This window comes from Ambystoma mexicanum, chromosome 9 (genome assembly GCF_040938575.1).
Source record: "Ambystoma mexicanum isolate Mex_15411 chromosome 9, UKY_AmexF1_1, whole genome shotgun sequence".
NCBI classification, from domain to species: Eukaryota; Metazoa; Chordata; class Amphibia; order Caudata; family Ambystomatidae; genus Ambystoma; species Ambystoma mexicanum.
The window spans coordinates 168,504,805-168,529,059 of record NC_090931.1 but is presented as its reverse complement, the minus strand read 5'-3'; the positions used below and the strand labels follow the sequence as shown (position 1 = coordinate 168,529,059).

Sequence of the window (24,255 nt, the reverse complement as noted above, 5' to 3'; positions counted from 1 at the left end):
ATGCTAATGTCTAGCCTGTCGGGACTCAGGGCTAGCTAGACTTTTGGCTGTAGCTCCTGAGCTTTTATTCGGGGCTGCAACTAAAAGACCCGGGGTTATAGCACCCCCACTTCCCCTAGAGCAACGCCTCTGTAGCTCAGCACTACTTTAGCTGTAAGACCTACTCTGCCCCAGCATCACTGACGTGTTCTGTGGGGGGACTACGGTTGACACAGCATGACACCGTTGCTGACCTAGAATGTAACCAGGTGTAGGGATGGCCAAGAGTTTAACAAGCAAGGTCCTCATGCTTTTGAAATGCTTGGGAACTGCCAAGGGGCTTTACAAATGTGGGGCCCTTTAAAGAGCTGTGATAGGTGAAGGTGTAACTGGTATGGCTGTGCAATCTGTTTCATAATGTAGGCATCGTTTTGTGTGAGCTGGACAGAGGCATACAGAGGGTGCATGCCTGTGCCGTGGGATGGAATGACCAATCCTCTACATGAGTGGATTCAGGAAATGAGTCACCTGTGTTTGGGTAAGGGCGCTTCTGGTTTTGGGTGCCAGTTGCTATTGTTTCCTAGGCTTTGGTTCTAGGTTGCTGTTGATGCTTGATAATAGCCAGCATCCTACCCAGGCTGAGAGATTTCACCAGCAGACAATGCAAGGGTGGCATGGAAGGCTTCCAGTATGAAGGACTAGGTAAAGAGAGGGACAGGAATTAGGGCAGATGACCTCCAATTAAGAAGCTAGCATATCAAACCACTAGCCAGTGGCGTCTAATTAATTTGTGGTGACGCTAAGGCAAGGAGGTGATCCAAAACCAGCTAAGAAGGGTCTCCGTTTGTGAAATTTTTTTAAAACAATGGGTTGAAATAGAACATATTATAGTAACAATTTCAGAAAATGAGGAAAGAGCCATATAATTGACCAGGGGTTCCATAAGAAAACCGATGAAACACCTAAATATATTGCCAAGCCCCAACAGTACACAGGAGCACATTGCAGCACAATTTCTTGCTATTGCTGGCCACACTCAAATAAAATAATGAGGCCCTGCCTCAACAGTATATGCCAGTACTGCCACTGCAAAATACATTTTTCTGCTGCTTGAGACCAAAAAAAATCATGAGGTTTAGCTCAAAAATATAGGTTAGCACCATCCCCATTTGATGCTTATTGCACTAAAAAATCAATAGGCTTTCCCCAACGATATATTCCAGCATTACCACTGTAACACACATTACTGCTTTAGTATTTTCCTCATGAAGACCTCCAACATGAGGATTGTTCCCTCCTTGAGACAGGCATCATTTCGTTTCAGAGCTCCAGGCTGTATATCTTGTAATCCCCTTTGCTTAGACGAAGTGTATAATATGTCAAACATCCCTCACAGCTGTTTGTCATTTTTCAATCAGATCCATCTTCTCTGTAATGTATTACAGCCAATGTTGCCACTTTTCTTTTCACAGCTCCACATGAAGGTTTGGAACAGTCAAAGGAGTAGAACAGAGCGGCACAGAATGAGGTCAGGTGGTCAATCATCCATCTCAGGATGCAGCAGTTGAATAGCCGAGGACGGGTGGTCAATCATCCATCTCAGAACACAGCAGTTGCATAGCCCCAGAGTCTGCCATAAGATGGTTCTTACTCTTCTCTACCGGTTTTCCGCTTACCTACATGTTTCATGGGTTCAGAACAGGAGAGGTGGACTCAAATGGTTACCCATAGTGGTGAAGAGAAGATTGTGCCCCATAATTGCCCTGAGGAAGACTTGTTGTACTAGGTCGAAACACGTGTTGGCAGTCCATTAAAGCAAATACAGTTTATTTTATACTGACTGGTCTACTCAATTTAGTTAATGCGACTGGCGATATTCATATTGACAATGTAAGTGTTGTATGGCGAAAGTTAAATGTTAAAGGTATTTGTACCACGCACCGTCACCAACAGAGTTGGTCCCCAGGCGCTCTGGCAGATCTGCAAATGAGAAGGTGGGATGGGTTAGTAGGTGAAGCGGGAGTAGGATAGTGAGAAGAGTGGTGTTCTGTTGGCAGCTTCAACTCGGTATACGCCGGGTGCTGAGCTTTGGTGTGAGTATCGGATCGATGCCAGTCCTTGTGTGCTGTTGGTGTTGCTTATGTGTTGTTGCGGTGTTGTGAAGTGCGTGCTGTTTGTTGTGCGAGAGATGGTTGTGTCAGATCTTTGAGTCAGATAAGTCTACAGAAATGCTGAGTTTTTTGTTAGTGGGTTATATGAAGTTTTACATGCTAACATTCAGAAATATGTCCGAGTGTGGTGCTCGCCAATCCTCCCAATCTCATCAGGGTGGGCGTAGGGGTTACACCTGGCAGGGTTTTGGTTTGTGTGAGGCGCTCCCTGTGCTGTTCTAACGCGCTCTGTAAGTGTTCTAATTGCTCCTCGCTGTTCTATTCTAGCGAGCTCTGTAGGTGTTCTAATGCGGATGGATACATTAATGTGGGTTGGGTGTCTATTCTCCTCCTTGGGTGCTGGAGCTGGTTTAGTGGACTCCTCTCACAAACTTTCTATCTAAATGCATCTGCTAGGGGTTTGGATATGGTACGTTCGGGAGGGAGTGGATGAGTCATTTAAGGGCTTTCGTCTCGGTCTGAGTATGTGATCAGTCTCTGGAGGCCTCCTTTTGTGGCTAGTTCCCATGATATCTTATGGTCTGTCATGTGGTCGGTTCTTTGGGTTCAGTGCTTGTCCATTTGAGATTGGCCGAGGTTGGTGTTATTTTCGTAGTTGTTTTAATGGGGTGGGCATTCTAGTGCATCGCTGTTGAGGTTACGCTGTGAAGAGCCATGATTTGAGGAGTTTCCTGAATGCTAGGTGGTTTGTTGGGTTCCGTATATTCTTAGGTAGGTCATTGCAGGCAAGTGCTCACATCAGATTGTGCCCCATCCCCAGTTCTTCTTCACGTTTGGCAACAAATATGGGGTCTTGGGGAACCCCATACAATGAAGGAAAGCAGGATCAAAGGTGTAAGAATAATCAGTGCACTGTACACCTGGAAGAAAGGAGGGAGGACACAGGCCTTGAAGTTCATGTAAGTGCCTGTTACTTCGACCTCTCTTCTTGGGGTGAACTCTGAGTGTGCATCCAGAGACGCTTATTCTCCTGCATAACAAAGGCAATGGAGCAGAAGGACAAGCAGTGATCTAGCAGTAAGCACACACAGTGCAGGGAGAGAGAGAGAGAGAGAGAGAGAGAGAGAGGGGGAGAGATAGAGAGAGGGGGGAGAGAGAGAAAGAGAGAGAGAAAGAGAGCACGAGAGAGAGAGAAAGAGAGAGAGAGAGAGAAACATAAAAGGAGACGATTAGCCCGTAACACCTCCCCAGCTCCTTGGCAGCTGCACGGCTCACCTTGAGCTCAACACACTGCCTTTGTTCCAGCAGTGCCAGCTCTTATTCCAGCTCCTTCGCTACCTGAAGTACCAGCACAGGCTCTGATCTTCCCATCAGCAGAGCAACTAAAATGTACATCAGTGGTGAAAGTAAATGTTTCTGTTGATTAGCCTTATTCAGAGGGATGCAGCAACCTCAACCTGCCTTGGCCCCCGATGACCCCCTCATTAGCTCCTAATGGCACAACAAATGTGGATTCCCAAGAGGTTGACTGTGGCACCTCCGTTAAATAACAATGGTTGATGAGATAGTTGCATAACCTCCCCATGTAGGAACCAGAGCCTCCCTCTAGCTCCATAATGACTGAAGATACATATAGAAGATTCATCCCCACCTACTCATGCATGCGTGCCCCCACCCCCTTCCGCCTATAGGAAGCAGAAATATAAAGGAATAGAAGGACCGAGAAAGTTCCTGTGTTCAGAAATACTGGCCATGGGTAAGGATGTACTATTTGCAGGGCTGTAAAGAAAAGTACTCTTAAGCACTTAAAGTGCACTCACTTCTTCAATGTTTTTTAGGGAAATTGATATGGCATCAGGGGACACAACCACAACCAACAATACAGAAATCAGGGATAATCCTCAATGGATCTTACACAGCCTCACACAATGTTCAGGCCAGAAATATGTGCTGCCTACACTGCCCAGTCTCCTCAGACATTTTCAGAGGTTTTTGACTGCACTGGAATGCTCTTCCTGGAGTACCGAGGCCACTGCTTTCTATGTAGGCAGGTTCTGTATCCCATTTCTTTAGGGACTGCTGCTTTAAGCTGGACCTGGGCCAAGGTGTGGTGATGCCTTCGGGGTCTGAGGGCATCCCAGAAATTGATCCCTTTGCCTCCCACTTCAGCACACTTCTCCCAAGGCATTGAGGAAGATACTGATCAGGGAGAAATGAAGATACTGTTTGCGTGCAAGCATTTTGACTTAACTGGCCTCCTCTCCTTGGACATGTGTTGCCCCCATTTCCTCTCTTGTCAAAGATCCCGATTAAGATCAGACGAAGGTTCCAGGTTGAGCTTGAAAGCACCCCTGTGGAAGAGGAACCTCTGATCTCTCCTACTTCAACACATTTTTGGAGATGATCCTTCTCCTCTCCCCTTGAACTCTGAGGTGGCACCCTTGACCCCTCAGGTGTTCCTCAGATTTGCCAACACAGGATTTACTCAGACTACAGCTGTCATCCTGGAATCTGAATGACAGGCTCAACAGAAGGGATGCAGCTCTGTCACTTAGAGATCTAGGCTCCAGACAACTCCAAGATTGTTCTAGACTTTGGCACTTGTGCTCTTACGGTTCGATAGAAATGGATTGGCCCCTCTTTCCTGTAACCCTATTAGAATTCTTCATTTTCCAGAGAGTTTTCTCGGTTATTATTTATTATTATCTTTGGATTTGTAAAGCGCACCGCAGCCCACGGGCATCAAAGCGCTATCAAGGATACTTAAGAAGGCTTGCTTGAGGGTTACAATAAGCGGCCCAAGAAAAAACATATGACATTTGCATTTACGGAGAAACAGTATTTTACATTGCAAGGTGTGACACATTCAGTGAGGAAGCATATGTCAGGAATCGCACGTAGGGTAAGCCCTCTAGACAAAGAGCCTAGTGTTTAAGGCCTTACAGAAGACAGCATGGGATTCGATTGATCTGATCTCGTTCGGGAGGTTGTTCCAGAGAGTAGCAGCCATTGTTGGGAAGCTTGAGCCCCCAGCACGCACTCTACGCGTGTGAGGAACCAAGATGCGGTTGGCATAGACGGCCCTGGAGGGTCTGGATGCTGTTTGTTTGGAGATCCTTTGTTCGAGATCCGTGGGTGCGAGTCCATGAAGACATTTGTGAGTTAAGGCAATTGTTTTGAAGACAACCCAGTTGGGATTTCAATAGCTTCTCTTAGGGAACAGTTTGCATCAGTACGCTTACTCCATCCCCCTGTAGGTCCTATCTTCTAAAGTTCTTTTTCTGGTATCTATTACTTTGGCCAGAAGGCTGAACGACTTAGTAAAACATTTGTGTGTCGATTCATTCCAGGGATTGTCTCCTAAGGGACTTGCGCTGAGATATTCTCCTTGATAATTCTCCTTCATAATTTCACGTCTAATTTACTTTATTGATTTATTTGCATTTATTAAAGCGCTCACACAGCCCGGGATCATCGAGACGCTGTTACAGGAATATGTCTTAGTTGCGTATTTATAACGCTCTTAATACCCAGAGGTTTCTAAGCGCGGACCCGGGGATCGAACCTGTGTTGCTTCATGTCGTCTTGTTTCCAAGGCGAGCACGTTGTCGCTGAGCTATCATCCCGGGACAGTGAAAACATTGTCCTGCCTTCTATGACTGTCCATGAGGGTGCAGATTCCCCCCACAAACCCTTTAGGTAGGAGGGCCTGTTGGGGTGTTTCTTACCAGAACTGTTCATGTACATCCACAGATGCTCTTTTCTTCTCTGCAACTGAAACCTAAATCATAGCTATTCAAGGTTGCCATAACCATGACCTGCAAGGAGGCCTATGTTCCTCTCCTGCCAGTAGTCCATGGTCGCGCCACCACAGGAGGGAGTGCATCATGGGCATACAGGAAATATGCAGGGCTGCCACATGGACTAACCCAAATACCTTTATGTCACATGACAGACTAAGTGTGGGATTATCTGAGACAATGCTTGCTCTGGCATTATTGGATACAGCATCACTGTAAAGGGTATCTTGCCCCAATACAATTCCTCATGTGCACTGCATTTCATTGGCTTTGCTTGACTTTCTGACTCCTGCCACATTACTGCTTCGTGTATACTCATGTTTGAGGACAGTGATGAAGAAGAGGGTTATTGGGGTAATGTTCTAATTGCATAGAGGTAATCTCCATTCCATCATAACCCGCTCTTCCTTGTTAGAATCCTAGTTCTCTCCCATCCTTTCATGGGTGCTGAGGCATTATCTGTCAGCTGAGTGAGGTATGGTACAGGAGACTGTGAGAGGGATGTGCCCTGTAATACATGCCTCCTCAGGGGAGGGGCAGCATTATAACAACGAAAAAACATATATAACTAAATTAAAGCATGCAGGTAAATGGTTCATCTCTTGAGGAAGGTTTGCCACTCATGTTTCAGGACCATGACGAGGAAGAGTAAGAACCAGTATAATGAAGATCACTGATAAGTTGAGGGCATGTCATGCTGCTCGTGCTTAACGCAAATCATGAGGCCTCTATCAACAATCTATGCCAGAACTGCAACTGTATTAGACATTTTCATGCTGCTTGCACCCAAAGGAAATCATGCACCCCCTGGCATGCACCTATATGCCAACACTACCCACGTTCATGCTTCTTGTGCCCAAAGAAAATCAAGAGGCTTGACTCAACGATACATGCCAGCATTGCCACTGTAAAACACATTTTCATGATGCTTGTTGCTGCAGTTGGGCCCCATGTCACTCTTCCTGCACGTGTTCTGCCCTGAATCATTCTCTCTGCCCAAGAAATACCCCATGCCACTATAGTGGCCCCCGTTTGCCACAATGACCCTCTCTTTGCCCAGTTACACCCAATTGCCATTCTCAGTTCTGTCACACTTAACTCTCCCTATCAAGGTTCTGCCCCCAAAACGGGTTCCTTTCCTTTCCCGGGTTGCGCATACACACATACACACCCTTTTTTTCTGCTTGGTCCCTTGACTCTGCTAACTTTCTCTGGGTCCAGAAGAAACAGCAAGCAGGGAGAGGCGGGGTTCTCACTTACCTCCAGGTGTCCAAATCAATCACTCTGCCCAAATGCTCTCTCATGAGCCAGGGCCCCCAGGCACCCTCCAGAGACTTCAGGGACATAGGCCTGTTAGCACCAATGAGGGATGGTGTCATGTCTAAAGCTTGAGTCTTCAGGGTCGTGTGCATGGAGGCACAGGGTGGTGCTGTCATGCAGTGCACTCCCACTCAGGTGTATTGATGGGGAACTGTCTGCATGACATCATGGAAGCCTCTACATGAAGGGGAGGCCAACCCCTTAACCCATTATGGATGGGCCACCACTGCCCAGAACTTAACTCAAACAAAAATGACTGGACCATAATGACTGCTAAAAGGCCCAGTGAACTCTTGGTGGGGTAAAACGGCATGAGTATAGACATGTTGTTGGTAGATAAAAGAACTATCTTTTAAAAAAAGTCACACTAGAGAATTTGAAACCTTCTTTTCCAAAGTTTGGCTCGGTTTGGCATCATCACAGTCAGTTAACAGCGGGCAATTCAATCATCAAAAAGAGCAAGTTGTACAGTCCACACACTGACGTGTAGAAGCTGGCTCTACGTGGGTCCTTCAACCACACTTCCCTCGTTGACCTTTAGTTTGACTCCTATTGTTCGTACAAATCTTGTTGTCTATTAAAAGGTGTCCCGCCATACCCCTTTCCATACCCAACACCCACCCCTTACCTCCACTCCCCCTACGCATTAAAACATAGGACTCAAACTAAACGTCCATGAGGTAGATGCGGTTGACGCAACCGCAGAATACCGCAGCAGCCTGATAGAGAGGGTGTGATGAAAGGCCATTACCGACTGAGAAGGAGATTGTTTGTGTTCTTGCGCCTGGTTCCTGAATTGTTGCTGGTGGTCCTTTGCACACTGTTCTTGGTTCCTTGGTTAGATTTTCTGCTCTGGGGTGGAGTGCGGTTCTTTGAAGCTGAGCTCGGCTTCCCCCTGAAAATGCACAAAACGAAAGGGGTTCATTATCAAGAGAGGCCTCGTGCCCGCAGTGCTCCAGGATTCCAAGTGGCCAAATGCCCAATCATGCGGTCAATATCAAGGTACCCTTTGCATCGAGACAACTAAAATCAGCCTCTGGGTACTTTCCTTGGCTGTGCACGTGGTCAGGAATAGCCCTCCTTGGGGGATTTCGGGCAGCGGGATCAAAGGTTCTCTCCATTGCGCCTGCAGTTGGGTTGTGCTGTTGTGTTCCAGAACCCAACCAGTTCTTGCGGGCTTTTGACCTGCCCACTTAACAAAGGAGAATGGCCACTATATCTGTGAAACTGAAGGAGTGTGGCTGAATTGCTTTCATTGGTCAATAGTGGCTAACTTTGTAAGACCAACTTGTAAGACCAACTTTGATTTTTTGAATAACAGAATATTGTATGGAATATAATACAACAAATCTGCACAACATGAGGAATAAACCTAGTCTAAACACCTCAATCAAGTCTGAAAGTGATTTTTTTCTTTTCTGAAGGACTGTGAGCGCACAATTGGTACTAAACTGATAATAAATCACATCCAAGTATTGCTGCATTCACAATATAAGTACCAACAGCGCTGACCACAGCAAGAAACTAAACATCCAAAAAGGAATCGCCCAAGGAATAAAGCCAATAGTGACTGTAAATCTAGCATTAAAAAAAAAACAAAAACAGGTGACAGGATGGCTTGCATAGATGCTAGCAGGAAAAGGGCCTATTGCTATTCTGACTGGTAACTTTGCCTGCCCCAGTGTCCCTACTGGGTTAAGTTTTGCACATAGGGACAAACACAAGGGTCACATCATCATTCAATCAGACAACCATCTTTATAGAAATGAGTGGGGTTATACAGTCTGTACACACTAAAATACACAGTACAATTCAATTCAGTTCTGGGCCCTAGGTGGTCTCACTGTGACAACAACCCTTGCTGGCACTGAGGAGATATAACAGGAAGGAGACAAGTGCATTGGAGTGCAACTAGATGACATGTGAGCCCCCTTCACATGGCATCTAGTTCCACACCAATGCAATAGTGTATGAGAGTTTGGTTGATTATGCATCCATTGACTTCCAATGGCCATTCTAATCCTTATGGCTATTCCCACCCACTACTTGCCCCTCCCCACCCAAAACACTTCTTGTTGGGATCTGTTTGAGCTAACTCTATCAAGTAGTAGCATCAAGCACGGGGCCTGCAATTGTTATTTCTAAGCAATCAGCTCAGCACTAATGGTTTAATTACAGCAGCCAATTAATTTATATTGGTGTATATTGGTTCTTTGGACTGAAGTCATGCTACAACACACTTTGACAAAGCCATCAGTTTTGGAATGTGCAGCTATTAGACAGGCATTTGCCAGGCACTGCTATCATGCGGCCAGGTAACCCCACCATTTTCAGCAGTTGTCATCTAGGTAGGTCGTATTAATATGGCTTGGCAAATGTCTATCCCGTGCCGACACAAAAGCCAATACAGTTGGCTTTGCCAATAATTGTTAATACTCATTCTGTTTACGATGAAGACATGCTTAATCAAACAGCACTCCGAGCCACTTTGAGAAGATGAAACAGTGCACCTGTAGAAATATGCCATATAAATTCATAGTTGCCACCGCTCCTGGCCATTTTTTTTTAGTTTAGTTCATTCTAAATACATTTTTGGCATAAGAAGTGACAATTCATATTGGGCAGAGATAATAAAAGAACCGATCATACAAAGAGTTAAATGTAAAGGTTAGGATCGACATAACAAGCAAGAGATATATACAATTTCAGTTACTGAGCCTTACAAGGAAAACAATAACTCAATAGCTAAATTGATTGAGGTTGTCGAAATCTATGCCTACTTCAATGAGACAATAACATAAATAGGGAGTGAATTGATAAGTAATTCACTAATATCATCTTACAAATAATATACATACAAACAACATAAACACAAGGGAAGTACACAAATAAGGAAGGGGAAAGTTCATGCGAGTGGAAACAAAGCAGTATACAATTAAATAAAAAGTACCTGGAAAAATAAATATATCATCGACCCATGGTCAGATAAAGTGCCATGTGCAGATGCATTATAAAACAATAGAAAATGAATTCAAGAGTCATCTAGGCATATTTTTACGAGACTTATTGAATTGAGATTGCATAATACGGGCTACAGAGATTTCTGTAGCTCAGAAAGTACTATACAAACTGACCAATTCTGGTCCACAGTATATGCAGCGCACTCGGTTGTCATAACAGCTGCAGCATATCACGTGTGGCAAATAGTGCAAAAAAGAAGACCATCAATGGACAAGAAATAGTTGAATAGGTTTTTCCAAGTCTGAGACTTTACTTGTGTCCCTTGGATATTTTACAAAAAAAGTAACAAAGTGAATGAAAATCAATGTGATTTTTAATAATGGTTATACAGACGGCATATAAAACTGTAACTTGTGATTTTATTCTGTGTGTTTAATGGTTCTATGTTTGAGATTTTTTATTAAGCGTCATGTGCCGATGCATTATAAAACGATAGATAATTAAAATATGCCATTTCATATTATGCTAGAACAGGTGTGTTAGCAGTGCATTTTTCGTTACAACTATTGCCCCACCACCCATTGGTGGTAATTTGAGTAACTTGCTTCCAGTTAGTGGTTATTAACCTGAAAGCTAAAATTTAAAAAAAGATCATATATAATGAGGGAATTGTGACTGTCATTTACATTGAGGAAGAGACGTCCTAGTAAAATATTAGAAAGAGATAGAGGAATAGCCATTTTGAAAATGTGTTTGAGAAATTACTATACATTACTATAGTATAATGAGGGAGTTGTGACTGTCATTTACATTGAGGAAGAGACGTCCTAGTAAAATATTAGAAAGAGATAGAGGAATAGCCATTTTGAAAATGTGTTTGAGAAATTACTATACATGTATCAAAAATGCATTAACATATATGCAATCAAAAAACATGTGCGTAAATGAACCCATCTGTACATGACATGGCCAACATTTTCCATTATATGTTACATTTGACTTGGATAGCATCAACAGACTGATATAAGCTCTGTGCGTAAAGAAAACTATAGTTTGAGAAATATTGGCAGGAATGTAACCTTTTTTCATGCAGAGGACCAGATATCTGCATCCATCTGTGTACCACAGTCTATTCTCCATTGTTCTTCAGAGGACCATTGGACTCCCAAAAGTCTGATATTGAGTACTAATCTAAAGAAGTTAGATGCTCTACAGCTTGGAATAGATACAAGACAGCACAATCTATATTCATCTGGACTAAGCATGTTTTCTGTGAAAGGAAATATATTAGCAATAGAAGCATTTATCAAGATATCATACTCAATGTAGTCAGATGTTGACATAGAAAATGTAAGTTTTAAATCCTTAAATGTAATCAGTACCAGAAAAATGAAGGTGAATAATTTTGACTCCTTTAATTAACCATGGCTTACGGAAGATAGATCTACCATTGACTACATTTTCTTTATTGTACCGTAAATATGGGGACACCAAAACAGATGACTTGACTTCAGACATGAATAGAAACTCTCTGCCATTGGATATAGTTAGGTGAATAGGGTTTGAATATTTATATGAGTTGCCATTAAAAATATAATACAGATCCGTCACGAAAATGGGTAAACAAACTCTTTTGACAGGTAGCCAAATAGGAGGGTCGATATGATCATCTGGTATGAACCAATTTTGAACATGCTTCTAAATGAATGCCTTATGGTAAGATCAATAGTCTGGCAATCTAACACCACCTTTATCGTTATCATTCTTCAGCTTAGTTAGAGCAATTCTTTTTGTCTTTTCGATACCCCATAGAAAACATTGTAGAATTGTATTAATTGAGCTGAAGAAAGACACTGGTAATGGGACAGAGAGCATTTCATGATAAAATAAGATAACAGGTGATAGCATCTTTTGAATCGATTCTAACCATCCCCGCCATGTTAGAAATATTGGAGAACATGTAGCAACCTAGTCTTTAAGTCTAGTAAGTAATGTATTAGTATTAAGTTTGACTGTTTAGTGACAATGAAATATTGATCCCTAAGTACTTAATTGAATTTTGGCACCTTTTAAATCCATGAATTTCCAATTCATATTTCACACAGAGCGCATTAAGGGGCAACATTTTGGATTCATCTTTATTTAATTTATAACTTTCAATATGTCCAATATTTGGGACATTTTGGGAGAGTCGTATTTGGATTTTTCATAATAAATGTATATGTCATATGCTGCAGCTAATTTAATCTCCAGCTTTCTAAATGGAATACCTGGAATTCTTAATTCACATCTAAAGAGTTCTAGTGGCAGTTCAAGTGATAACATAAACAGAATGGGAAATAGGGGACAACCTTGTCTTGTACCATGTGTTAGTGAGTACATAGGTGAGCAATGAGCATTCATGAAAATTGAAGTTTTAGGGTCTGAATATAAAAATGTAACTAATGACATAAAAATATGATCACATCCATCCCACCCATAGCCTTCAAACCTATCCACCATTCATCTCTATCAAAAGCTTTTTCAGCATCAAGAGCTAATACTGCATAACCAATTTTAGTTTTTTTATACCATTAATGACTTGTAATAGGTGGTAGAAAATAAATGATCTTGCAGGTTCTGGTTATACTTTTTATCTAGTTTGTTGAGATTACCAAATAGAGTATACAGCTCCTTTTTCCTTTCCGTTTCCTTTTTTTATCACATAACAGATAATATGTCCCCTCAAGACTACATTATAGGAGTCCCAGTTATTTACAGGGCAAGTGTCTTCATCTTTATTGAAGTCAAACAAAAGTTGATCAAAAGAGCGATTTGTCAAAATCTCTATATTGTAATAAAAATTTGTTGAACCTCCATCTATTCGTTAAAAACGTAATGGGCCTCATTACAACATGTGCGGAATGGGTTTAATGGCGCCGGTAATGGTGCCGGCGCCGTTAAACTCACTCCGGACTATTACGAGGTTCCCTCGCGGGACCCGATGTGGACGTCTGGCTTATCCAGACGTCCATAGCGGGTCACGCGAGGGAAGCAGGGAGCTAACAACGGGCCCATTATGAGTGGGCCCGTTGTTAGCTCCCTCCCCATTCCCATTGAGCTCTATGGGGGCTCAAATGGGAATGGGCAAGGACCGGGCCCGGGTTCCCTAAAGGAGGAATTACCGGGCCCTCCATACTCAGAATGGCCCGGTAATTCCCCATTCAGGGAACCCGGACCCGGAACCGATTTTGGAGGCAGCCATGGCGCTAATAGCCCATGGCTACCTCCAAAGTCGTAATGAGGCCCAATATCTTTAAGATACAATGTTGTTGCAACTGGGGCGTGATCAGATATAGCAATACTTTCTATCTTACAATCAATTATCGTACCGGTTAGGGACTTGAGGATGCTGATATAATCAATATATAATGGGGCCAGGAGGATAGCTCAGGCGCAACGCGCTCACCATGGAAGCAAGACGACGCAGAGCAGCACAGGTTTGATCCCCGGGTCTGCGTTTAGAAACCTATTGGCATTAAGCGTGTTATAAATAACCAGTTATAAATAAATTATAATTATAATAATATGTGATTGGGTAATATGTGGTATAGAGTGAAATGTGTATTCAAAGTCTGTAGGGTGCGTGAGTTTCCAATAAACATGTTTCAGATATGCATCGAGTATATTCTTTATGACTCTTGCAGCACTTAAAAATAAATTTAGACCTTCTAACTGGAAAAAGATCGATAATGTCATGAAAATCCCCACATACAATGAGATATGGTACATCAGAGGCAACATTTCTTGGGGATTTTTTAAATATTAATTCTAAATTTGGGGTCCTGATTCGTGGAACCATATATATTTAGTAAGGAGATGAATTGCGAGTCAATTTGGAGCTTGACAAGTGTCTATTTTCATCCAGTATGTAGGATATAATTCAAGTTTTTGTTAATTAAAATGGCAACCCCATTACATTTAACATATGCTTGGCTAGCGATAACATTGACCACCCAAAACATTTTAAGTTTTTATGATTAAACCAATGACAAATGGGTTTCTTGGATGCAAGCAATGTGTTGGGGCGCATGTTTCATATCCCAACGTAGGAAAGAGGTTTACGTTGCACACGTCATATTAGAACAATGGTGTGGCTAGGTTAGACGCGATGTTGATGCAATGATGCAATTTAATATGTGTTCAGTGTAGGTAAATGGATTGGGATAACATGTTACTATAAGTGTTACTTTGTGTTTAGTTTGGATACATTTTAGATTTGCATCACGTAGCAACATAATAGAAGTAGTGGGGACCCAATGCAATTGTGCAATGTACAATGTGTAGTGCTTAGAGTGGGAAAGAGGAGCTTTATGCATGCGAGAAAGTGAAGTCTGTGAGGGGAAAGCCACTTTGAGGGTTGCATTAATCCTGAACATTGTATATGTGGGATTTGATAATGGTTTAAAAGGGAGACATGTTCTGGGATATTGGGGGAATAAGGGGTTCATTGTGAGTGCATGGAAATATCACAGATCACTGTTCCCCCATAGCTGGGTTTTGTTTAGGCCATGGCGGTTGCGGTTTGCGGAGGTGAGCTTTTCATGGCCTGAAGGGTTGGATGGCCATGTCAAGGAAGGAGGAATGAAGCAAACCACATTTGGGCAGCTGGCGATAGCATCAAATGGTTACTTAAGGTGAGGCATAAATGAAGTGTCACTGGGTCATGGTGTTTACGACTAGATGTGTTTGTGGATATGGGGAACGCATTTTCCTGGGAGCATGGAGTCTTGTTGTTAAGTCTTGCCAAATGGTGAGTCAAATTGGGGTTAGTTAATAAAACAGATGGAAGGGGTGCTGGAGGGCAGAGTTTGCCGGTGTTATGTGGGTCTCGTTTAGGCTCTTAGGAGGATAAGCAGGATGTGTGCTGGAGGCTGTATGATCTGGTTGTATAAGGAACTCATGGTGGCAACAGTAAAGACAGACACAAGTGATCACAGTTCAAGGGTGTTTATTAAACTGTAAATGCAGGGTGGAAAAAGCTAAACCTAACTCTAAAATGGGAGCAACCGTCGACAATCAAATGAAAAATAAGGCAGTCCTTGTGGCGTCGTGTTAAAATAAAAAGGCCTATACTAAAAATAACTATTGCCAATTCATTACAACTAATTACAGAAAGATTATGGGATATGGTTTCAATAAAGGAAAAATAATAAGTCAGGATGTGATTGCCTGGCGTTTCCCTTCGCCGTGTTTTCCGCAAGGGACAAGATGGGTTTCCTAAGCACAGCACACACGCGAGCTTTTCCAGCATAAGTTGACAGTTCTGTTCCAGCTATCAGGTTCTTTGATGGCTAAGTCTCTTTTCATTAAAAGTCTCTTGCCTTTGAGGGCCTGATGTGTTCAACAAAATAAACAAACAAAAGGTCTGTTCCACGTATACTTTGGGTGAAGGCTTCCCTCCTGGGTCCCCCTCTTCTGGGCACAGACCTCTCACAAATTGTATTCAACAAATCAACTAAACAGTTCCTTTCTCAATAAACTTTGGGTGAGGACTTTTCACCCCTGGATCTCCCTGGTCACGCTCAGACTCCAAATGACAAGGGGGACAGTTCACTTCTCCTTGTCTTGCAATACTGCTTGTTTTCACGAATCTTAATTTCTTTTTAAACAATTCAGTGTGGACATCCTTCGATTGCGCTCAATCTGCCCAACCTTTGCAACAGACTGTTCATATGCTCACTTCACCAAGCGGGATTCATTTCCCTTAGTTTCCCAATCATCTGTCGGTAAAAGACTTTCCCTTCGATTGCGCTCAATCTGCCCAACCTTTGCAACAGACTGTTCATATGCTCACTTCACCAAGCGGGATTCATTTCCCTTAGTTTCCCAATCATCTGTCAGTAAAAGACTTTCGACGGTACAGACTATTTTACAAGACCCCTGTATGGCTACTTTGACCTTCTCCGCCTTTTCCCAAGGCCTTCCGGTTACGGTAGTATCTACCATTGGGTAATAGCGTTTCCTCCGTGAGCACCCACGTGGTGCCGGAACTCCTCTGTTGCTGGTTTCCCCCTCTTTTCTCAATGATATCTTTATGCTTTTCATGCAAGGGGGACAGTTCACTTCTCCTTGTCTTGCAATACTGCTTGTTTTCACGAATCTTAATTTCTTTTTAAACAATTCAGTGTGGACATCCTTCGATTGCGCTCAATCTGCCCAACCTTTGCAACAGACTGTTCATATGCTCACTTCACCAAGCGGGATTCATTTCCCTTAGTTTCCCAATCATCTGTCGGTAAAAGACTTTCCCTTCGATTGCGCTCAATCTGCCCAACCTTTGCAACAGACTGTTCATATGCTCACTTCACCAAGCGGGATTCATTTCCCTTAGTTTCCCAATCATCTGTCAGTAAAAGACTTTCGACGGTACAGACTATTTTACAAGACCCCTGTATGGCTACTTTGACCTTCTCCGCCTTTTCCCAAGGCCTTCCGGTTACGGTAGTATCTACCATTGGGTAATAGCGTTTCCTCCGTGAGCACCCACGTGGTGCCGGAACTCCTCTGTTGCTGGTTTCCCCCTCTTTTCTCAATGATATCTTTATGCTTTTCGTTGGCTACTTTTCGTTTAACACAGTTCGGTATCTTATCTATACTTCCCTAAACTCACCGGCTGTGATGAACTGCTTTGCTTTCTTTCTTCTTGGTGTCAAGGTTGGTACCACAGAGGTAAGTGTCTCTCTCCGGCTTGGTAATCAGCGTAGGAGGGTCTTGTGTACCATTGACATCTGTTCCAACACACGACGGCTTTTGTTCACAGACTTATAATTCCTTTAGCAGAGGTTTCATGGGCCTTAGTCGTAAAGGGCAAGGTCGCTTCTCTCCTTGTCACCTTCTTGGTCTGCACCGTCTTCTCCTCCTCTTGGACTGCTGTGCTGAGCTCTCATGTTGTGCGGTTTGCCTTGCTCGTAGGGTGCTGTTGTGCCCCACCTTTTATCCCTGTGGAGAAGGGAAAGGGCCGTCGGGTGTGTGTGATTCTGGTCAATTGCCTGTCCCTTGTATTGGGACATGTCAGGTAAAGGGCTCTGGTGTTAGTCCGTTGTCTTTTGTGTTGTGCAAAAGTGTTTGTGTCAGAAAAGAGGGGGGCATTGTTTTGGAATATCTTACAAGTTAGGATGGGGGTAGGATGGGGAAAAGGTGTTTAAAGAAGGGGGATACCGTGTCTCACCCCTCGGTGTCACACTCCCCTTCCCCAAGGACCCCCCCATCCAGGTGATCCTCCGGCAGTGGTCCAGGCTGTGTCCTGGCTATCTGGATGACAGATCCCTGGGGAATAGACAGGGAGACACCTTCAGGTTTCTCACAGATGGTAGTCACAAATAAGGTCAGGTGAAGGAATGCAGAAGGAGTAAACATGGGACGATAAGATGTTTATTGCTTGATCAAAAATCATGGTTGCTTGTTTCTCTCACTCCTTTTGTTTGAAGTGTTCTTGTAAAAGACTTGCACATCACGTACTGCGTTAAAGGTTTCTTAACAAACGGGACAAGTCATACATTGAATTGTTTTTAGATAATAAGGAGATTATGTTTAGAATGTCATGAAAGAAAGAAAGCACGTGGGGAAGAGGATTGTGTTTTGTCAATGTGTCCAATGGTTTCTGAGAACGTAAGGGTTAGATTTCCGGGTACAGGGTTAGCCAATGAGATTTTGAGGAATGACTTTCTAACAGAATATGTATGATTATGTGTATAAAAGCTGCAACTTTGTTGAGCACTGGGAGGAACTGTTCGTTTTCAACTTCACATGGCTGACTAACCCTTTACGGCCGACAGCATGCAATAAACTTGCTTTTCTGACAAAGTGCATTTACTCTCCATTAGACCTGGGTGGGGGGGGGGGTCCCATTGGATTTTGGAGTCACATTCCTACAAATAGATAGTTAAAGTGTGTTGAGGTATGATAACATGTTCTGTTTTTTGATAGGGTTATTTATCCCTTTGATATTCCATGTCATACATGTAAATGCCATTATAAACCACCATTAAGGCACTAAGGCCAAATTCTGATGTGCATAGCAATGAAAAAGCCCAGGAAGTCATGCAAGTGATGTTAAGAATATCTGTACATTTCCACCACAGAAAGGTAGATAGATAACTCAGAGGACACATCAGGAAAAAGGACAAATAGGGCGACGAAAACAACAGGACTGCAATTCATGACATTATAATATATACACTGTTGAATATTATGAATGAAGTCTAGCAACAAGAGATAATGTTAAAACAGAATGACCTGCTGAGGGGATCAATGCAAAAAAGTTAAAGTAAAAACAAAAGCAAAAAGTAAAATAGATTGTCAAAATTTCAGAAAAAGTCAACAGGTGTAGGTAGCACCCCATGTGAGGATGGCCTGAAAAGGAACCTTTGACAGACTCTCTCCACATTCCCTATTGTAGCACGCAATAACACTCATTCCACCAGGAACCAATGTTATATTATGTGATTTTGACAAATGCAGTGCACTGCTACCACTCAGGAGCAGTCTCAAGGTGCTCATGTGGCTCTGCAAGAAAGAGCAGGGTTTGGTTAGTGATGGTAGAGGGCTAGGATAGGTCCAGAACCAGGAGAAACTGGTGTCTGCTTGTGTTGGTTGCAGATGGGTTCATTGCATGCACTGGCTTGTTGTATCCGTGAGGGTGAGGCCCAATGCCTGGGTTGTTTGTTGCATGTGAATGTCTGTTATGTTGGGTGTGTGTTTGTGTGTTTTATCTGTACATTGGCTGGCATTTAGGGTTGTGGTTGATCCCACTGGCTTGTGTATCCGTAAGGGTTAGACCCAGTGCCTGGATTGTTTGTTGTCTGTGAATGTATGTTACATTGGGTGTATGTTTTATGTGTAAATTGGCTGGTGTTTAAGGTTATGGATGTGCGCACTGGTCTGTTGTGCCTGTAAGGGTTAGACCCAGTGTGTGGGTTGTTTGCTGTATGTGAATGTCTGTTATGTTGGGTGTGTGTTTGTGGGTTTTATGTTTAAATTGGCTGGTATTTAAGGTTGTGGTTGAGCACACTGGCTTGTGTATCCATAAGGGTTAGACCCAATGCCTGGGATTGTTGTTGTATACAAGTCTTAGTTATGTTGGTTGTGTGTAATTTGGCTAGCCCATGGGCATGTATAGTGCGAGGGGTGTGCGTAGGAGGGGAGCTGGATTGGGGTGGTTTGTGCATTGCGTACTCTCAAAGTTCTTCTCGGTGGTTAATCTTAACGACTCTATCTAAATGTGACACCTGACTAATCTTCACAATTCTATCTAAATGTGATGCATGGTCAATCTTTACAATTCTATCTAAATCTAAATGCAATGCATGTCTAATCTTCACAAATTCAATCTAAATGTGAAACATAGCAAATATTCACAAATCTCGGTAAATGTGATGCATGGCTAATCTTCACGTCTATCTAAATGAGAGAAATTGCTCATGCCCCCAAAATGCAAGATATGGCTACTGTGAGAAACCAGAAGGTGTCTCATCAGCTAGTCCCTGGGAATCTGTCATACAGTTGGCCAGGACACGACCATCGCTTTTCGATCCAGTTCCTGGAGTGGAGGGAGGATCCCCTGGGTGCGGGGTCTTTGGGGAGTGGGACACTGGAAGGTGAGATGCAGAATCCCTCCCCCTACACCTTTAGCCCATCCTACCAGGTAGGATACGTGGGAACTTTAGCCCCCCACCCCCTTCCCATCACAAACACTTCCACATGAACAGCCCACTCTGGGAGAAAACAGGCACACACCCGAGCGGTGTACCTGACATTTCCTGCTAGTATGGTCAGGCGAAGTCAGGCAATTACTGACAATCACTCACACCTGACTTCCATTAAACTTCCCTGCACTGATAAAAGGTGGAGCATGAGAGTACACTCTGAGCAAGGCAAAGCACACGAAGAAACAGGAGTTTCGAGTCAGCAGCTGAACGAGGAGAAAAGACGGGAAAACATGAAGGGTTTCCAAAGCAGGGAAATACCCTTGACCTTTTCGTCAAGAAACCATTACTTTCCTGAAACCTTCGAAGCAGAAAGCATTAGGCCAGGAAACCAGACTGAAGACTCCTGCATTTTGTGTCAGAGATACCGAAGGCCCTCCTGCATAACCAACCAAGGTGGGGAGGAGAAGCAGCTGCCGGGGTATCGTCCTTGGCTCCAAGAACAAAGAAGCATTAGAGAGATCAACACTGCCGGTGAGTTGGGGAGGCTGATGCAAGACCGGTCTGTGTTGAAGTCAAGGTAGCAAGCGGCAACATTGTATAACGAGTGCTGGAACGAACATTGTTAAACGCATGTGATGAAAGACTCAAGTAAAGCTAAACTGCTGATGAATGTTTTAACTTGAGAAGGAACAATACGATACTGTTAACAGAGTGGTCTGGCACCATGAGTGTGCTCAATCTAAGGTCTCTCTAAGGTATCCCGCCAAGTGAAATGAAAGCCAAAAGATTGATGAGAATATTGTATGAAGTGAATCAAAGTGGTCCTGCAACAGTTTAAGCAAAACCCATTGCACATTCGACAGTCTTCGATTTTGATATCAAGAGGATGTGAGCCCGAACGAGGGAAATCCATGGTCCGAGCCCGAAAGAGGGAGACTAAGAATAAACATCGTGCTATAAAGGGGTCCATGCCTGAAGGAGGGAGAGCCACGATAACTACTGGAAGCGAGAACTTGTGCATGTGAAGATCCTAATAGAAATGGAACTTTGATATTTGTTTGTTACGACAGGCGCTATGGAGAAAAGAGACTTTGTCAGAAGGCCCTGATGTCTACGCTTTGAACTGTGTCTTTGTGGCAGAGAAGCCAGAGTGTGTGCAAATCTCGAACATGCCGCCTTGCCCCTTGCTGAAAACGTGGGGAAGGGAAGCCAACTGCTCAACCATCCTGACATATTATTTCTTGAACACTTTTCTTTGTTGCATACATTATTGTCCCACACCCTTTTGTATTTAGAAGTAAGGATTGGCAATAGGTTTATTAGTATAGGCCTTTTATTTTGAAAGAGACTCGACTAGGACTGCGTTATTATTATTTGATGGTCGTAGCTTGCTCCCCTCCTTAGATTTTGGTTAGATAAGCGTTCAACCAACATTGAAGTTCAATAAACACCCTTGAACTGAGATCACTTGTGTCTGTCTTCATTGTTTGATACAATGCCTTCCTTACACTACCTAGTACAACATTAGGTTAAATACAAGATATGGCTACATAGTACAACTTAGGTCCAATGCAAGATAGGTCTACCTAGTACAACCTGGCTCAAATGCATATGTATACGATATTCGGTAGTAAGAGTCATTATTCGTAAAATCTAGATACCTCATCTGATCTTAGATTTCAGAGGTTGTTGGCTCTTTTAGGGCAGCAACGGGTCCATATCGTCCATTTTGAGAGATCTGATGAATGGTTTTAGGTCAGTTGGTTCCTAAAAAAAAATTATGTTTTCCCTTTTATGGTGACCTTAAAAGTACATGGTTGGACCAAACCAAATCTATCAACGATCTGTCTTAGAGCCGGACGGTACGATAAAAACTATTTTCTACGCTGAGTGGTCAACTTGGATACATCTTGTGAAATAAAGATCCCATGACCATTACATGTGAGCCGATTAATCTCTTTTACTTTTTTGATAATCAGCTGCAATTGTTTGTATTCAAGTAACAAAAATATCATAGTGCGAGGTGTTCATCTTTTCTGACCTGTATAATCTTTCATGCCAATACGGTGAGCTCTTTTTTGGTTGGAGCTACGGTGGGTCGAAGATTAAGAAGCTTTGGCAGCATTTGTTTCAAGCATCCCTCGGGTATTCCTGAAATACGCACGTTATTCCTACAACCTCGATTTTCCAATTCCTTGTTGTGTTTTGAAGGTATTTGACCGATTTCTCCAAGATACCAAGATACCAACATGGATAGTTGCATCCTGCACCCCACTAATTCTTCTCTCCACTTTCACAATTCTGGTTTTCAAGCACAGACCATCTAACCAATGATTGGAGTTTGTTGTTAGTAGTTTCCATAAAGGGTTTCAAAGCCCTTATTTCCATTAGAATGGCTTCCATGCCCAGGTCACTGGATATTTGTGGGGGTGGAGAATAGCTTTTAGGCCATTTAAGTGCTGCTGTGGACTGGGTAGAGTATATGGAGTTATCGTTACCACGAGAACCTTTTTTGTTGAATGCCATACTTAGTTAACTGTTTTAAATTGTGAGGAACACCTCAGCTAACAGATAAATCCCTGTTTCAGCATAAGGGTTCGCAACATGCTAAAGAATATAGGTTAGCTGAAAAATATCTACCCAACAAAAAGTTCCAAATGAAGAGATAATATGTCAGTATAGTGCTACAGTTATAATAGCTCACTATAAAACTTGTAAAAATCTAGTTTAGCTGCATATTATTATATTTCCACGAGGTGGCGTACTTCAGAAAACAATGCCTCCACACATAGAGGCCTACAGCTTTGAGTTTACGTGAAGCTTACGTGAAGCTGCGTCTTTATCTCACACATCGGCAAGACAGGAAGGATCCGCCCTGGCTCGCAAGACAGCTTCTCACTGTTCGTTGCACCACCCGACATTATGAAACCTTGCCCTTGTGTCCATGCCAGCGTCACCATTCAGAGACAGGCTTCATCAAGTCGCTTTCTTCGTGTTTTTGGTTCAGGTAGATCACATTAAAGCAGTGGTATTCGAATTTTACATACCAAGCCCCCACCTTGAGTAAACAAATTGTTTGCAGTGGCGGCTGCTATCATGGGGCGGCCGGGCGCCGCCCCCCCAGAAAAGAAAGAGGAAGCTAAAAGAGATTCAATCAGAGAACTTCTCCGATTGAATCTCTTTTAGCTTAGAAAATGCCTGCATTTCCTTTGCCAACAGCGCGGGGGCGCTGTGGCAAGGTAATCGTGTATCAGGCCGGGCCCGGCTTTAACAGCGGGGCGCGTCCCAATTTAGTTAATTTTTTTCTATAGTAGAGTGCATGGAGCTCCTAGCCCCACGCACTCTACGTAGCCCCTTTAATTGGAAGTCTGGCGGGGCGCTTCAGGGGTGGCCCTGCCAGTATAAAATGTGCGCAAACAGCGCACTTAAATTCAGATGCCCTCCCCTGCCATGGATACAGTAATGTCATTGGCTGGCAAACAGCCAATGACATTACTGTATCTATGATGACTCACTGGCGGCGCAGGGTGTGTACGTGCGCCTGCGTCGCCTTCACACGTCTGTTTCTCTTTCTAATCCGATGTCGAGTGAACAACACACGCCACGAGTGCTGCTGCACGGCGCCGCGGTGAGTACCCCATGATCCGGCCATCCCCATGTTTGTTTAACTTTTTTTTCTTCTCTGTTTGGGACCGGGGACTCGGGAGTGAGTGTTACACACTTACACTCCCCTCCCCGGGCCCAAACTATGTGGTCCACCACGGCCCAGTTCCAGTCAACACTGAACGAAGTGTAGGCCTTGGCCTACACATCGTTCAGTGTTGCTGCCGAGCTGCGAGCCTTGGTGGTAGCGGGCTGCCCGCTACCACCAAGGCGAGGGCCGCCTGGCCCTGGCCTGGTCCTATTTGTTTTTTAACCCTGCTCCCTGCCCCAAGGGCCTTGCCTTGGCCAGTGCCTGCCCTTGGCCTTGCGCACCGGGGCGCAAAGTCCAGGGCAGGCACTGGCAGGCGTGCGCTGCTGCTGCCCACTGCAGCCGCGGCCCGCGACCACGCATCTGCTAATTGTGCCGTTTTATATTTTCGGCATTTTTCGAGAAAAAAATGCCGAAAATATAAAACGGCACAATTAGCAGATGCGTGGTCGCGGGCCGCGGCTGGGCTATACACTCTTAACAATCAGTATTGCATATACGATTAATGTAGACTCGTTGATTTTTCATAAAGCCGCGAGGCAAACAGAAACTAGTTGAAGATTAAATAAACGTAATAAGTAGTTAAAGTGAAAATAATTCTCCACTCAAAAATGCATCAAAATAGGCAGCCCCCTCGTTTAGCTACACACAAAATCCCGCAGCTTTTATCACAAGATTTTAAGGCACATCAGCTTGTATCTTGA

At 43.6% G+C, this 24,255-nt stretch overlaps 1 protein-coding gene across 4 annotated transcripts in view; it reads right to left on the bottom strand.

The window, feature by feature from the left end:
- The window catches only part of USP2 (ubiquitin specific peptidase 2), a 357,749-nt gene that overhangs the window by 250,645 nt on the left and 82,849 nt on the right, over positions 1-24,255 (bottom strand). For 3 of the 4 annotated variants that reach the window (XM_069614354.1, XM_069614355.1, XM_069614353.1), the window contains exon 2: positions 7,962-8,105. The exons of the other annotated variant lie outside the window; for it this stretch is intronic. The gene's annotated coding sequence lies outside the window, so the exon portion shown is untranslated. The remainder of the gene's footprint in view (positions 1-7,961; positions 8,106-24,255) is intronic. 4 annotated transcript variants of the gene reach the window in all.